Source organism: Pithys albifrons, chromosome 5, assembly GCF_047495875.1.
Source record: "Pithys albifrons albifrons isolate INPA30051 chromosome 5, PitAlb_v1, whole genome shotgun sequence".
Lineage (NCBI taxonomy): Eukaryota > Metazoa > Chordata > Aves > Passeriformes > Thamnophilidae > Pithys > Pithys albifrons.
Genome location: NC_092462.1, coordinates 4,357,125 through 4,374,907, shown reverse-complemented (window position 1 = coordinate 4,374,907; position 17,783 = coordinate 4,357,125).

Genomic DNA, 17,783 nt, shown 5'->3' with positions numbered 1-17,783 from the left:
GAGGCTGTGGGGACTCACTGACAGGTACAAGTCTGATGTACATTTTGCAGGTTTTTTCCTGCAGAAAACCAAGCTGGGGACACACTTCCTTGCACAGTGTGCTTCCCTTGAGCAGCTGTGGCATTTGTGTGGTGGTGCAGCACGTCTGGAATGCCACTTTTGGCAACCTGTTGACATGTATGTGCTACCCATACTTAGGGTATGGACTGGTTTTTCACTTTTGCTTCCTCTTGTGGCAATTAGAAAAGTTATCCCCTTTAGTGTCAGCCTACAAATAATACTGAGCTGGCTGGGGCTGAATAAAGTTTTGGGGTGCTTTGTGGTAGGGGTTTTTTTTTTATTATTTTTGTTTTTTCCTTTGTTTTTTATTCTCAAACCCTGCATGTAGTTCCCTGCTCCCCTGGTGGTTATGGGCCAATTTCCATGCCCTTGGTGAGAGCTGAAATAGCTGTAATAATGGCATGGAGTGAGTCATTTATCCTTTCCAAAGTGCTCTTGGTGCTGCATTTCCATGAGCAGGTTGCTGTTTTCACAGGGTTCATTGGGATGTTGACCCAGACAGGAACAACATCAGTCCTTGTGTTTTTTCTTGCAAACTTAAGGAATAGTTTTGATCATCCTTATGCCAACTTTGGCTAAATTTTGGTGAAATTAATTCTAATTTATTCATTGCTCTGTAATCTGTTTGATGCCCTTCCCAAATGGTGTTGAGGAACCCAAGGCACTTTAAATCTGAGCTGGCTGATCTCTGCCTTGCCTTTGATTTCTTTTGCATTATTTTTATCACATCATCTCAGCTACAGACGACACATTAATGCCACAAACTTTTTAAAAAATGTTTTTTAAGCTCTTGTATGAAAGTTTGGTATAAATCATTTATGCACATTTTCTGATGCCCTTAGAATAGTTTCTACTGGAATTAAGAGGGATTCCTGAGAAAAGACGAGTCGAGAAGCAGCCCCCAGGAGGATCTCCTGTTGCATAAAGCTGTATCCTGGGTGAGATTTTGGAACATAGAGGAGGAAGCATCTTTTAGAAGTTATTTTTAATTTTTATCTCTCTTGGACTTCTGACTCTCGAGAGCCTTGCTTCTGGCAACCTGTAAATTTTCAATAAGATTGTTTTCTGAATATTTTTTGGCAGAATAAATGTCATTAAATTTTTAAAAATCAAGCTGTTGATTCAGCGCTGCCATTGAGAGCCCCAGCCCGACAAGCATTTGCATTTTACAGTGCAAAAGGAGATGTAGATTGTTCCATCTGATAAACCCAAAGCATCAGGTACTGGCACATGGGAACACTTAGTCACTCTTTAAAGCCTTGCTTGCTTTCCTTTTAACTAGAAAATGTAACATGAATTGCTGTCAGTGTAAAGGCTTCCACTGTCTTTCACAAGGTCAAGGCCAGTTTACTGCTTGATTGTTCCTGCTTAATGAGTTTTATTCGACTTGAGTTGCAATGTGTAAAACACAGGAAAGATTACAAATTGTCTCTGCCTTCTAATTCACTTTCTGTGTTTTACTCTTGATTAGTTTTGTTCAGTACCTGAGTGGATGGCAAATTACTTCTATCTAAAATTCACACCCATGTGGTTATAACTGAGCAGGAGAAAATCCTGGTCAGAAAAACACACAAATTGAGAGATATAAACATTGAGAAATGACTGGGAAAGATTTTATCACTTAATTATGTACAGGAATCCCCGGGAACACACTGGAAATTAAATTTATAGCCAGTCTACCACTGTTCTGCTCTAGTGTTTTCAATTACTACAACTGGTCACTCACATCTTACAATTTCACGCAGAACACATTAGTGATATCTCTTATTTTCAGCCAAACTCATGTAACATCCCCAAATCACTGAGCTTGCTTTAGGGAGCTTAATCCAAAGCTGCGTGGCCATCACCCTCTACGTGCAGGTTTCTATCACACCACCCCTTACAACGTGGAATTTGGGACAGTGATGTGCTTCGAGGCAGGGACACCGTTTGGGGAGCCTGTTTTTATGAATACAGAGAAATGGTGTTGGGAGCACACGAAGGGGAAAGTCAGCTGAGTCTGTGGAGAATTTTATTCCTGGCATGTGGGAGAATGTGCAACAAACTGCATCTCTAACAAGGAAAATATCTGGGGAAATGCAATCAAGGAGTGAAAGACAGTGCTGAGGCTTTCAAGCACAGGAAATAATAAATGCTGTAAAGCCCTAAAGTTTTCTTTCAGATTAATTTGATAATAAATTCTGTCTTAGTTTGCCGTGGTTGGGAAAAGAGAAATCAATGATGGCTGAAGCAGCAGCCAGACTACAGGGAGAGATACAAACCCAGCTATCTCCCTTTTCTTGGGTTAGCTCCGTGGTACAGCCTTAATGTTTTCTGTCGTGCCATGAGGACCTGGCTATAAAACGCAACTATTTCCAGCGGATTCCTTTATTTCTGTGCTGGAGGTGACACGGCCCCACCGCAGCCAGCGGGCACGGGCTCTGCTCCCTGTGTGTGCCGCTGTCATTGCAGCGTCTCCCTCATTAACTCTAATTACACTGACAGCTGCGGCGCTGCAGTTCCACCTGCCCTGCCCTGCCCCACACATCGTTCGCTGGGGCCGGTCTGGCTCGAGTTGGAGCTGAGGAGCTTTGCAGCTGTGCTGGGGGGATGTGCAATGAAGCCAAGAGCTTTGTAGAGGATGCTGAGACACCAAATATCTGATGCGGTTCAGCCCCGACTTGAGGTCCACATTATGCACCAGCAAGGGACAAATTGGATCCCAGCAGATTTGCTCCTTTTACGATTTAGCTAAAGGCAAAGAGGCTTTCATAGGGCTCCCTGCAGCGTGAGCAGCAGGTGTGGGGTGGGGAGGAGTAGTGGGAGCAAGGAAAGCCACAGGGTAAATGTAGCTCCTGGCTCCATTCCCAAAGCAAATTGGCATTTGACTTCAGAAATAACAGCTCAGATAACAGGCAGGACTGTGGGCAGGCAGGATAACTACAGGAAGCAGGACTGTGTTATGTGTATGGCCAGACTTCCCGAACGCAAAGGGCTCTCCCCACGTGGGTGAGCCCTTCCAGCCTGCACAGTGGAGGTTTTAGGTGAGGCTCAGCGTGCTTAGAACTGGCCCCACCCTTTCACCGTTTAAGTCCTAAGGTCCATCTGCCACGGCCGAGCGAGCTTGGACAGTGACAGTGAAGTCCTCGGGACTGTCACAGTACCCGGTACTGACCGGGGCTGACCCTGCTGAGCATCCGAGATGTGACGGGATGGGATGGCAGGGAGGCATTTAATGCCAGGGGACGGACCCCACTGAGACTGGAACTCAGGATCTTGGGCTTCAGAGTCCAGAGTGCTCTCCATTACACTACGGGACTGCCCACAAGAAGCAGGACTGTGGGCAGGCAGGATGACTACAGGAATCAGGATTAAGCAGGAAATGACTATGTGAATGGTATAAGAATTTCCAAGTGGAGACAGGGAAGATTTTTATGGCTTGGTGTTATCAGCCGGTATGGAATCTAGGTTTGCAGAACAATCTATGTTGGCAGAACAACTGGCTGGAAGCCCAAAGACACGGGTTAAACAACAGTGCCCATCAGAAATACTGAAATCCAGTTACCAACGAGCAGCATCAGAGGGGCTTGTGGAGGTTTCAAGTACCTGTGGTCTGAAAAATCAGACTGGAACATTCAGGGAAACACATTTTCAGACAAACATCGTAACTTGATTTGGTTTTTTTTTTCCTTTAGAAATCTTGTCGTTACCTTTCTCCTCCCAAACAGCTTGTGGGAGAAAGAAGGAACTGCAGAAGAGCAGCGTGCTGGGTGTGAAAGGAGCGAAGCTTCTCCTGGCCACTGAAAGGTACAGCATGGTGAGCTGAGGAGAGCAGAGTGCTGGGTGGTTACACTGAGGACTGCGATTACAGGGAGGGAGGAAAAGGGAAAGGAGGAAAAGGAATGCAAAATAAGCTGCTTTGAAGGAAACACTTCAGATGCTGAGTCGGAAGCCCTTGGAAGATGGGTCATCACAGGCCAAAGAACTTGAAATTTGCCTTTCTTCCATGTTGGACTGAAAAGGGGACAAACCTGCTCTTGGCATTTCTTTCCATTACCTTGTAGGAGGGAACAGCACCAGAAGGCTGTTTGGAGGGTTGTTCCTGTTCTTTCGAACAGTGTAAAGCAATCAGTGATGGGGCTGGAAAGGGACTGCCACTGGCTGATTTAAAACAGGTAAAGGAGATTCTAGACTCTGAAGAAAGTAAAATTTAAGCAAAAACCTCTTTAAAGTCAGCAAAAGAAACTGTTGTATATAATTCTTCTTCTCCTGTCTTCTACATTCATATTTCCCTCAAGTGGCAAAACTTGAAAATCTAATTAAATAACTCTCTCAGCATAACTTTCTGATAATATAAATCCTGTGAGCTAGAGAAGCACAGCTGACAATGAACGAGCTAATCATTCATTTAACACTCCTCTAACTTACACAGAGATTTCATATCAAATCTTGAGGCATGGGATGAAGAACAGGAGTGTAAACACCTACAATATTTTTCTCTGTATTGGTCTCAGCTGTGCTCTTTGCATCACAATTTTGGAATCAAGCTCTGAAAAACACAGCACTTCTAAAAAATTTGTTTGTTTCAAGACTGCAAGTCTTTTATGCTGTTGGAGTTACTGAGAAGCACTAAAATATGTTTAGTAGGGCATCTTCTGTTGTATTTGTGTATTTATGGGTTTCCCAAAGAAAAGGAGTGCTTTGTAGAGTAGCAAATGCATTTTAAATTGCTTTTTGAGCCATTCTGGCTTACTTTCAACTCCTTCTCATGCCTTTTGGATGGAACTATTTATTAGCCTTGACAGTTGCATCTGTGGGACTGTATAGATGTTACCAAGAGCAGGACTTGAAGGAAATGAACAAAGCTGTCCTGTTGAGATAAAGCCTCCCAAATCAATGAGGGTTCTGTTGCCAGCAGGGCTAGAGAGGGAAAGCCCCATGTGAAAGCACTCAGTGGGCAGCTCTGAAAGTGTTACCTGGAAATGGTGGGGTGATGTTTGCTGATTTGCACACTGGTACTGCCTGAAGAATTAACTAGCAAAGGGCTGGAGGGGATGGGGGTTGGAAGTGATGCCTTTTCTCCTGGAGAGCATTCATGTCACAAATTGGTATTGACAGGGCCCTGCTCGTGAGGGTTTTATTTAGATTTGATATTAAGCTAAACACCTGTGCAGAAGCCCCAGGAGGCACTTTGGCAGTAATTAGATTGGCAATTGCTGCCCAGCAGTGCAGAGACAAATGCACCAATAAATGAACTCTGCCAGCCAGTGCCAGCAAAAACACTGATTTAGCCCAGCAGATGAAAATAGAAGAATTTCACCCAAGGTTTTTAATTTCCAAAGCTGTCCAGGAACAGGCATTCAGCCTGTTTGGAGAAGTCTGGCCAGAGGCTGGTGTGATATGTGTAGCTGTCCTCTTTGCTGAAGCCAAATCACGTGTTGTGGCTGTCACTGTCTGTCACTGTGGAAAGGGTTTTGAGGCCTGTGAGCAAGTTCTGTTTTACAAGCAGCTCATTCTTTTAAAAAGAGCACAGGGTGAGTTTCTTTACATAGACCCCAAAGACAGAGAAGTTCCTGGAATCACAGAGGTGTGAATATTTAACATTTTCTTGCTAGAGAGAAAAATAAAAGTTATCAGCAGGAAAGAAACACCATTGGCATTTTAAAAAATAATAATACAAGTGAATTCATTCTAGTAAAAACCAAGAAAAAAGTACTTTCAAGTTAAATAGAATGTAAATTTGGACGTTGTTTTTCTGGTAGTTTCCCTGAGAGTTCAGTGGAATCCCCAGTTCACGTGCAATGGGCTGTACAATTTATGCATGGGTTGGTTACATGAACCAGGATAGGGATGGTGATCTCTTTTAAAGTATGGAAAGCTTAAAAATATATAAACCATGTTTCACAATGCAAGACATCTTTGAGATGTTTTCTTCAAGGTAAAAACCTTGTACTCTGGCCATAAATGATGGAGCAGAGACATGAAGTAATTGAATGGCTGAAGGCAAGTCTGAGGTAACTGAATTTCCTCAGCCCTCAGTAAAGGAAGATAATTTGACTGACCTGGTCATGGAAGGAAATTTGAAGAGCAGGTTGCCAGGGAATCCTGTCCCCTGTTTAGGGCACAGGAAGAGGCTCTGAGTGTGACCAGGGGGTGCCATTTTTGTGCAGAGCAACCCCAGGGAGCTGCCCTGGGCTGTGGGGTCAGTCAGGCCATGGCACAAATCCTGCCTGTTGCTGGGCTCAGGCCATTAATGAAGTGTTTGCAACTTGGCTCAGGAAAGCAGACAGTGATGCCCATGAGGAGCAATGCAGAACAGACATAAAGTAGTGCTGGTTAAAAAACTGATAAATATGAAATGCTGTGTTAGTGTTGTTTCGATGGGAATTGGCTCGTGGCTTGCACTTTTTAAACAAAATATCACCTGATCATGCAGTAAATAAGCACCGAGTTCCACGACTGCTGTTTTAACGTTGTGTGTATTTAAAGCTGCCCTCTTGTTTTGGGAAGAGTAGCACTGGTTTCAATAGTGCCTGTGCTCCTGTTTTACTTGCAAATTCCAACGGTTCCTGAGAAAATTGGGAACAGAAAACTGCTGTGGGGCGCAGGTGCAAATGAAAACTGGAATTGGTGATTTGAATCAAGCTCTTATGTTCAGCCATTCAAAACTGTGAGTACATCTGCTAACTGGAGTGGCTTTCCCTGCCTGCTTTTCTCTGCAGTATCTGTGAGTCTGCATTGAGACAAATCCTTGTGATGGCTCTCCTGTCAGGACTGGGAATGCTTCATTCCTCAGCTGTGAGTGGTACAGAAGCCATTTCCCTGCCTTGCTCTGGCACTCTGGGGCTGAGCTGGGCTGGGAGGGGGCCACAGGACTCCTGCGGGCACAAAGGATCCTTTCTCTGGTCTTTGCCTGACGTTTTTGCTTCCATGTAAATGCTCAGCTTTGAGCATCACCTTTGAGTTGGAGATAGACCTGAATGTGCCCTGCAGGGATCTGAAAGATCTACCTTCTCTGAAGCCTGGGGAGCAGCTTTGCTGCTGGGCTGTCAGGACTTATGTCACTCATTCACTTTCCTGCTACTACTGCCACCTCAGGAACAATTGTCTTGTTCCCTGTCTGGGAAGCTGATGCTTCTGGAGAGCTGCAGCACTTCAGGCTAAATTCTCTGGGCTTTGTGTAGGGGAGTCAGAGGGAAACTAAAGGGGATAAGATGCAACTCAAACAGAAAAGTGGAGCAGAAAACACCTCAAAAAACAGCAAACTTTTTTCTAAAGGCAGCTTGTGCCCTTATGTTGACCCCTGAGTAGCAGGTGGGTTGTACTGAGCACCCATCAATAAGGTGGAATTCCAAGCCTTAAGCCCTGGCAGAGCTGCCCAGGGCAGTGGTGGCATCCCTGGGGGTATTTAGGGCATGTGTAGATCACAGACTATTCTGAGTTGGAAAGGACCCACAGGGATCATCGAGTCCAACTCTTAAGTCAGTGGCCTATACAAGGGATTGAACCCATGACCACAATATTCAAGTTATAAAGACCTTGTAGTGTTTCCAGGAGGTCATTCAGGGTTCAGGTCCCCTTTCCTCTGGTGCCCCTGCCCTGTGCCAGCCCTCATGTGGGGCAGCCCCTGCGACAGGGAAGGCTCAGCCTGCCCTGCCTGAATGGCAGGTCTGGGAAAGGGGCAATGGAATAATAATTGCTCTTCAGCCACTTATTTGTGCCAGATTCCCAAAGGACTGTGGTTCTGGGAAATGTTTAGGGCTTCCTCATTCCCAGAGGGTTGAGAGGTGTGCTGTGGTCACAAGAGAGCCAAACTTGTGCAATTTAAGTGCCAGGAACAAAGGGCAAAAGGGGACAGGCAGCCAAGGCAGCGCTGGATGTCTGACATGCTGCTTATTTATGCTGTGCCCCTCAGCTCAGTGAGTCACCCTCTGAATGAGAACACAACAGCACTGACAAATTACCCATGCGAGGGTCTCTTCAGAGTTATTTTTCCTGCAAGTAGCAAAACCCCAAAGATGGCTAAGAGAGAAACTGCACAAGAAGAGCACTTGAGAAGACCAGCAGGTAGTTTAAGGTGGGAAACTAACGTGGGTCAGGAGCAGGTGAAACAGGGAACACTTTCTCCTGGAACATTTCTTGGGTATCCGCTTGCCTGGTGTCTCTAACAATGTTTCCAGGGAACCGTATTAAAATGGGAAGAGTTCCAGTCTCAGGAGGGCTCTGTGAGATCTGGAGGGATGGCGGGAAAAAAATTATTTTATTTATAACTGTTCTGTAGTGCTCTTCTGTAGCAGTTTGTGGGCAATCTTTGGAGATAGCAGAGTTTTATAAAGTTAAGGAAAGATGGATATGCCCTTCTCAAATGAAACCCAAGAATCTGACAGATGATTCTCTGAAGGTCTCATATTTTATCAAATATTAAATACCAGGTGTCTGATTGCCATGGTATTTACTTTGCCTCTGAATGGAAAAAAACCCCAGCATAATAAAGTCTGGGAAATACATGTTTTGTTTTTGCATGGAAATTGTAAGAAAAGGTCTTCAATGATACTTCTTGGCAAAGGCAAAAAGATAAGGAGAAATAATGAGGACTGATATAAACCAGTGTGGTTTAAAGCAAGGGGCAAGCAATCATGTTTTCATAACTGAATTTACTTGGCTTCAGCATTCACCCTTAATTGGTTTGCAGGGAACATCTGACCTGCACTGAATGATAACTGCCATGGTAAGCTGATTTGCAGTGAAGTCAAGCCTTCAGGATCAATTCCACACAGTTCCCTTTGACAGCTATCAAAAGACTTCATTACCCATTCCTCAGTCGGTGACTTTCCTCACCCAGTGGTTTTCATTCTTTACAATGTTGGTGCTTAACGAGAAAGTCCAAAAATTCTAAGTTATGTTTAAACAATGTAATTATTCCAAATGTAATTTTAGGTAGAAAATGTATTTAGGCAAAACTGTGTAAGTTGCAGGTATTTTTTTTTTCAAAAGCAGTAACCTGAAATCTTTTTCTGTTTCAGCTGTGCACTGAAATAGCTTGGCTGTCATTAACTCCAGGATATGGAAGGCAGAGAAATCAGAAAATGACACTTGTATCCTGAGCACAGGTGAAGTTCAGCTGTGTCATCTAAAATCAGTGATAACTGAAAAGGTACTTGTATGTCCAGTAACCACTTTCTGCTCCCTCTCTCCATGTTCCTTCATGCCCTTGTGTCCCACCAGCACAAGGTGAAGCAGATTCCTGCCCTCTCTGAATGGAACTCATAAATGGGCCCTCAGGCAGAGAGGTTGGGCTCTGCCCCAGACAGCAAGTCTGCTGGAAGCTGCACTGGAGAAAAGATTCCTGCAGGCATTGCCAGCCTGGAAATAGAGAATATAACCAGGTAATTTTTTTTTAAGAAACAATCATGCTCACTTCACCACTTTCTGTCACTTGGTGTTATTATCTTAGACTTCTGTTCTCTGTCCCCTTTAATCATTCATTTCCAAGCTGAGGGATTTTGAACATGAGAAAACTTGGTACTGTTAATCATCCTTCTCTGTGCCTTTTCCAGCTGGAGTGGATTGGTTTTAAACTGAGAGGAATCAGTTCAGCACCCTGGCAAAGAATAGACAGGCACTGTTAAGGTTTTGTGAAGATGTTCACTATCCCTGATCATTAAACTAAAGTGATTCCTCAGATCTGTATTTGTCTCAGATGAGTTTTCCAGCTTTCAGGATGGGATATAGTGCATGGTGTTGGGAGAAGGAGCTGTTTAGGTGTGAACTCTTCCTTCCCCCTTGGCCCATGCCAAGGTGGCACACACAGTTTGTCTCAGGCAAGGGCTGATGGCAAGGAAAGCAAAGTTATGCACTGAATTTCTCGTGGCAGGGGGAGTTGTAGTCCAGTGGGAAAAACGCTGGTCTAATGCCCAAGTCCCATGCCTGGTTTTGTGTACAGAATAATCAATGATGTCTCTCTGTAACCCAGCTTCCCCTTACCAACATTTTCTGCTCTCCCTTGTCAAGTGTTTGAATGTCAGTTGATGACAGGCCGTGACTGCATTCCAGAGGGATGTGCCGGCTGTGAGCTGCTGGTAATCTGTCCTTTCTCCTATAATGAAGGGCTCCTTGTTAGAACCAATCTTTGTTTGCCCATGTTACATTTGGGACTGCAGCCAGAGATTCTGGGTAGGGGAGAAATGGGAAAGCTCACACCTTAGGAAAACTTTCCTAGGAATTTACTGACCAGAAGTTACACACTTGTGGCATCTGTGGTCCCACTACCTTCAGAAGCAAGGGGAGGATTTCCAGCGAGCTCTGACACTCATCTCCTGGCACCATCCTACAGGATCATCTTAGGCAGTTTGGGCAAACTTGGGCTGCAAACCAGCCGTGTTCAAGCTAAATAGAAAGAGGTTACTTTAGCTTAGACTGGGTGCCACATTAACGTGACTGTGCCCTCTGAGTGGCTGCTGACTGCCTGTGGCTGGCCCCCAGCACACAGAGCTTGCTGGCCAGACTGCTCCAATTCGGTTTGAGAAGGAGGATGACCTTCAGGTGTGACCCTGAGATTAGCTCAGCTGGTTAAAACTTGGTTGTATAATGCCAAGGTCATGGGTTCAATCCCCTGTATGGACCACTGACTTAAGAGTTGGACTCGATGATCCTTGGGGTCCCTTCCAACTCTGAATAGTCTGTGATCTGTGACTAAACAAGTGTTCATTTAGCCCATAAAGGACTGGAACAATCCATGGAGCCATGGCCAAAACACTCCTTGGAAAAAAGCAACTTCTCTGCCATTGATTCCTTAATAGGCTAAGTATTTTCTGAACGTTCCACATAAAATGATCTAAAAGTTCATGGTGAGCAGTGCACAGTGTAACAATATCTGTGAAATATTAAATGGCAAAGATTTGATTCATACCTCTATTTTTCTTGTCTCTGTTACATTCAGGGGAAAACTCTTTAGATTTATTTCATGGTGTTCACTTTGCAAACCACTCACATTCTTACAAAACAAAGACCACGGTGCCCCTGAATACATTTCTGTGATGTGAAAAATGAATTGTGCCAAAATGCCTGTTGATACTCACACTGTTTGAAGATCAGATTGGTCTAGTGCACTTCAGTTAATTTAAGATTCCTGGGATTTCTTACACAATTTAATGCTTTTTGTCACTTCCTTGTCCTTTTTTACCCTTGGATTACACTGAGAAAGTTGTTGCTTCTGTAAATAACACTTATTTACAGTTTAGGTACTCATAGAAGCTTCCTGTGTCTTATATATTCCTGTTTTATATTCCTACAATACCACCCCAGAGCATAAAATTGTCCAAAATTCTGGTCTTTGTTGATTGTATCTACCTGTGAGAGCTTTTTGTTGTTTCAGCCTTAGGCTGGAATTCTATAATTAACAACAAAAATTCTGCCTGTCTTTTTCTAGCTGATTATGGCATTTGGTTATTCAATAATTTAATAATATTTTTAATTCTCTTGGAACTAGATTTACTTTTAAGCTGTTATTCAAAAGCGAGGTATAACCTAATGCTGAAGTGGTGCTTGAAGGGGCAAATAAACTGATTTTTTCGCTCACATGGAGTGTGAGAATGAGATTCCATCTCTTCTCACTCCTGTTCTTTCTCCTCACTCTCATTCTTGCCAGAGCTTTTGCCAGCCCACTGACTGCCTCGTTCATCTGCTGTGGCTCTGTGTGACAATCTCTTCCCACTCCTGTTCTTTCTCCTCACTCTCATTCTTGCCAGAGCTTTTGCCAGCCCACTGACTGCCTCGTTCATCTGCTGTGGCTCTGTGTGACAAATTGTACCTATTCCTGTTGTTGACATCTTGTGATGTTACATGACACTTGATTCATGGAGATACATTAACTGGAAGTAAATGCCCATGAAGTTGTTATCATCACCTTTAGCCAAGCCAAACACAACCCCCAAACCCTTAGAGGTACAAAATTCCATTGCTTCTGTGTCCTGTTGATCCTGGCATTTTTCATAAGCACTCAGTTAAGTGTTTTAAATCAGTTTATTCCTTGGGATTGTACCCTGGAATCTGCCAGTGTTTGCAGATGTATCTCCCTGTGTAACTTGTATTTTTGGGGACAGCAGGTGGTAACATCCCCACAAGCAGCAGCAGAAATGTGCCAGCACACACCTCTTGCTGCCTGGCACAGGATGCTCCCCTTCCTAAGCTGACGTTTTGCAAAGCATTACAAAGGAAGAAGGATGATTTAATATTCTAATTGAATGGAAGAAATTATTCAGAGCAAGCTGATCTGATTTAGAATAATAAGGGTTATGTGGAATTAATCACATCTAACTATATGATGGTGCAATAGCTTCTTAGCAGGGTCACCAGTCCCAACACTATTAAAAATCACTTAAAAGGCACATATTTTATACCCAAAGAACCTGATTATCACTCACGAGCCCCACATTGCCCATGAAGGGCCACATTAAAGGGCCTGTGATTTACCCCTCCTGGAATATTGTGTGGGTTGGATGAAGTGGAATAGGGCACAGGGTATTTCATAAACTGATTTTTTTTTCCATCCTATCTCAAATATTATGATTCTCTCTAAATTAGAAAAGCTGCCAATCAGACCAAACATGCAGGGGACAGAATGTGCTTGGATGTAATAAAACCTTCTGGAGTTGAGAGGGGCCAATCCAGCTGCTGCTCAAATCATGGTGGAAACAGCAAACTCCCAGATCCAGAAGGGCAGGATTAGCCATTTCCTGGAATTTTTCTGAGTGGTGGTGCACACTGCCCTTCACTGGCACTAGTATTTGTTAAGTCATCAGATGGGTTTTGAAAATCTTCCACAGAACTGTGGTTGTTTTAATTATCTTCTCAGAGAAAGTGCAGATTAATCACAGTAGGAAGGCTCCTAGATGAAAAAAAAATTCTGAGAGTCTGATTTCATCAAAAAGGATAAGAAATATTTTATCTCCCTGTGGGTAACCTTCATCTCCTTCTATCTGTGGTTTTGCTCTAAAAGCTCTTTTGTGGAAGGGAATTATGAGGCCAAGCAATGCCACCAAATTTAGCTAATACTTTTGTGTTCATCCTCCCTGGTTATTTATTTGCAGTCTATCTTTCCAAGGTTTCTTATTCTATTCATCAGCTTTCTTACCAAGTTATTTCTCAGAAACACTCTCTTGCCTCTGAAGTGGTTTTTTATTTTCTTTGTAAATTCTTTGTAACTTGTAAAAGGATTTTTAAAGGATTGCAAATACTGGTCTTATCTAGAAAAAAATCCTTATGTAGAAATGAATATATGGCATCTTCTGTTTAACTGTTAGTGGTGGCATTTTGTGTAACAGGAGCTATGATTTTTACAAGTTTATGCAAGACAAGGATAAAAGGGGAGTCATTCAATTGCTTTGCTCCAGAGTATGGAATATGCAGCCTTTAAAGCAGCTTGTAAAACATCAGAACATGTATTAACTGCTTTTTCCAGTACCTTCCAGAAAGCAAAAGCCATTCTTCAAGATGTAGCAGCTCTAAAGTATGAAATCCTCTGTCCTAAAGCAAAATATGGATCATTGTAATGATCCAGGACAAGTGGAATGCACTGAACCCCTTTCAGGACTAACACAATTGTTGCCTGGCAGAAAACAGGTAAGATTCTGGTATGTTGCTCACAAAACTTGCATGAGCTCCCTCCTCTTTTTAAAGTACATTTTCTAATAGAAATTTCTCTTTCAGAAATAATTTAGGGTTATCTGTGTAACTAAATTCCTGACATACAGACCTGCAGCTTTATATTGTTTAGTAAAGAACTTTCCCTGAGCTGTACTGGATACATGAAAATGAGAGAGTGAAATTTTGCCACATAGTCATTTTAGGTCAAAGCAGCTTAAATCTCTACTTGACAACATGAAATTAATTATATAAATAGAAACATTTAAAATTATTGAGAGCACTACAGTATGATAATCTTCATATCACAGTATTTTAATAATAAAACTTCAGTTTAACATGCTAATGATGGTTCTTATAAGTGCCTTTTTTCCCAAATAGTGAAGTTTCCCCTGTAAGATCATACACATTTCCATCTCAAGGCTCGGATCCAAACATTCCCCCAGTTTTAACTTGGCATCTAGAACTGAATCTGTTGGTTTGTGATAAGTAATTCTTCACTTGAGAAGCAAAGGAGAAAAGACACTGTAGTACAGTCATTTAATCCAATATCTTGCAAATGACAAAGCTGGATACTGGTACCAGTAGAAAGAAAGAAAATGAGAATTGGATTATCAGGAAAAGAAATTACTTTTACATTTTATTTCTTGGGTGAAAGCGTGGAAATTTTTCTGTCTGCTCTTAGATGGAGAATTAATTCTGGTGCAAGATAAAAAGAAGGCCAACAGCTAAAAGCTGTGCAAGGCAATAGGTCTTTTACACTTAAGGCTTTTTGTTACAGTCAAAGTCTTAAATATTAGTACAAGAATGATGACTTAAAATGATAGAATAAGCAAGAGGCATTCAGGTTCTCTAATATATTGGGGCTGAGCAGACAACTGAAAGATTTTAGATGAAAGAAAACATTTGCTATTGAGAACCTTTCAATGTAGGTGTAAATGAGCTTTAGAAGTGATTTTTAGATAGAAGTATTGTGGAAATCATTGAAAGCAATGAAAACTACACGAGAGCTACAAGGAGTGAGGATTTTTGCATCATGGTTCTGTCCCCACTGTCTCCCAGTGCTCTGAGAACAACAGAAATATTTGTGGCTGGTCAAGGGGAAAGCTGTTTGGTGAGGGATTTCCAGCTGTTTCTAACAAATGGGTCTGGAGCAGAGTTTAGACTTGGGATTAAATCAGAAGATGAGGAAATTTAATTTCACATTTGGGGAAACTGTGGCACTTCATAACTAGTGGCAAAAAGTAGCTGGTTTTCTGTGTGTGAATAAAAGGGAATACCAATTGGAATTGTCAGTGGAAAGGGCAAAGATTTAGTGAATCCAGGATGGATGAGCTGCCTCTCAGCACAAGCAGAAGGAAGAAACTTAAAAACCCAATCGATACATGGCTTAGTATTTTGGCCTGTGTATGAAATGCTACTTGCACATGTGTACATCATCATGAATTAATTTTTTTAATTAAACCCACTCTTGAAAAAACCCCACAATTTCACTGAACATTTCTGGATAACAAGAGGAGTCAAAGTGTCCAAAAGAATGAGTCCAGGACTAGTGAGGCTGGGCTCCCCTGGGTTAAACCAAGGTTAGTTCCTGCATGGAATTCTCATTTAACTGCTGTGAAAAATACCACTGACAGGCTGTATAGGGCTGGAAGGTTTGTCTGCCCCACCCTGGACATTAATATCACTGGCAGGTGGAGCTGGGTTATGAAGCTCAGTGGGGGTCACTAAATCTAAAGGTGTAAAGGCTTCACCAGAATAAAGATTATCAGCCAGAGTGTTTATCAGCAGAGTCACACAGGAGGAGACAAAATATTTTGGATTTAGCCCATGCATTAGCTTAACATAATACTGTATTTTGTGTTCAGCCACTGCAACACACTTTGCAACTCTGTGCAATTCTGTTTTAAATATCAATGCTTTTCTTCATAAATATTGTTTTGTGGGAGCTGCCTGTCATCTCAAGTGATGGAAAGCAAAGCAAGCACAAAGAAGATGAGACAATAGCCAGAAATAAGTATACACTGATAAAATCAACTCTGAGCTGTATCCTTAGTTACCAACTAAGATTCTAGTCCAATTAGTGTCAAGGGGTCCCTTTCCCAGAATAATTTATGGTTTGTTTGTCTAAGTGTATAAAAGAATGTAAATCTAAAGGTGAAGATTTAGCTTCAGTGCTCTCTCCAAACCTATGTTCTTAACAACAATTGCTCTAAATTTATGTTTCAGAAGCTGTCTTGTCAATTTTAATAGCCACTTGTTTTCTGGCAACTTAAAATTACCTAATGATGATGGTAAACTGTTCCATTCCTTTGAAGAGTGATCCTAAAAGCTGTGGTGCTCATCTGGATTAGAGGTGAGCTCATCCCCAACTTATCTACCAGAGGATCCAAGCCTAGGAAGGGTTACTAATCTTTACTTGCAGTGGCTATTTACAAGCTGGTAACATGGACTTGGATTGTCCTTTCCTAAGTATTTTGGAATGTCAAGGGAGTGGAAGAGGAGGAGGAAAGGGATTCTTTTGTTAGTATTGTCATTGCCAAATCTTCGTTTGCGAAGCCTTGCCATGATGATGAGTTTTGTCATCTATTTCTCTTGCCTGAACTAGACAATATCAGTTGTGATTTGGAAGGAGAAAAATTTCTTTTCAGCATTTGTGGTTTAGGATTACAGAATAAGTGTGTGCTTTCTCAGTGTTCCCAACATGGGCTGTTCAGAGTCTTCACAAAACTTCCTGCTCAGTTGACCAAACTCAGGCAGCACTGGGGATGCACATTCCTTGTCACTGCCCTTTTTTCATAGCTGCCATGCATGGACTTTTTGCTGCTAGAAGGGAAACAGCAGTTGTAGCTTCTTTCCTCTAAGAGAAAAGGTTACAAATTGACTAACAGTATTTTTCAGTCAGCAGAAAATTCATTGTCCCTTTGAATGACAATAAAATGTCATACAGATGAATCATGTAGGCAGAAATATTAGCATGTGATGGCATGAAGAAATGAGTGGTTTTGACAGGAAGCAATCTGGAACAATGTGTATTTCACCCCTTTTCATCCTCATCAATTGGTAGGTTTGTGACCAAGGAATGTACAGTTTCTTTGAAGCCAAAGTAGAATTACTGGCAAAGCCAAGACTTGATCTGTGTTCAAGTTGCAGGACTCTTCAATTGGGATTCTAGATACAGCAGTAAAATATTTCTAGCCACTTAATTATTAGGAAACTTCATTTTTTAAAGTTAAGAATAATAAAAAATGCATTATCTCTGTATAGCCATTTATTTGTTAGAATACTTTGGTTTCTTTCAAGCCCTGCTTTATATTTCTGAATGCATCAATTTCACAAATAATAATCAAAGGATCAGAAAAGTGCCTTGTAATTTATTATTGTCTATAAAGGTATGTACAGGCAGGTTATTTTACTGATAAGCTGACTGAGAGTGGGAAGAGTCAGAGCAGCCCAACATGGCTTTGCTTTGTGGGGGTGCAGGATAAGACAGAACACAAGTTCCTGCTCTGAAAAGTAAACAGAACGTTTTGCTTCCTACTAATTATTTGTAGCCCAGGGAAGCAGAGAAGTCATTTCAGTAATTTCAGCAGGTTTTAGGTGAGGTCACCTTTTGTAACTCAACCCTTTTTACTCCAAATACAATTTTCTTCAGGTCAAGGAGCTGGGAAATACAGTTACTAGTGATTTGCCCTAAAACCTGTGTGATGTCCATGCTTTTATTGTTTCAGCTAAGGGGATGGATAGTGCTCATAGGAAATGAAAGTTTCTGTAGATCTTACCTTTATCTTCCCCATGTGGGTAAACACTAATGAGAAAAGTTGTCTGTAAAATTACCTGCATGATGCCTTTCTTTGCAGGCAACCCCCCAGCTAAATCTGCAGCAGATGTAATGGCCACGTCCGTCGCCCACAGCCTCAGAATTGATGTTCCTCAGATTAACTGCTCAGATGTTGTTCATTTTTAATGCTGTTTGATTACTTGTAATGAGCAGACATAGTAATAAAATAAGGATATATGAAAAAACAAATGTCCATGTTATCCATAAAGCCAAACTCTTTACAGTATTTATGGGAGATCTTATTCCCATTTATTTGTTGCTG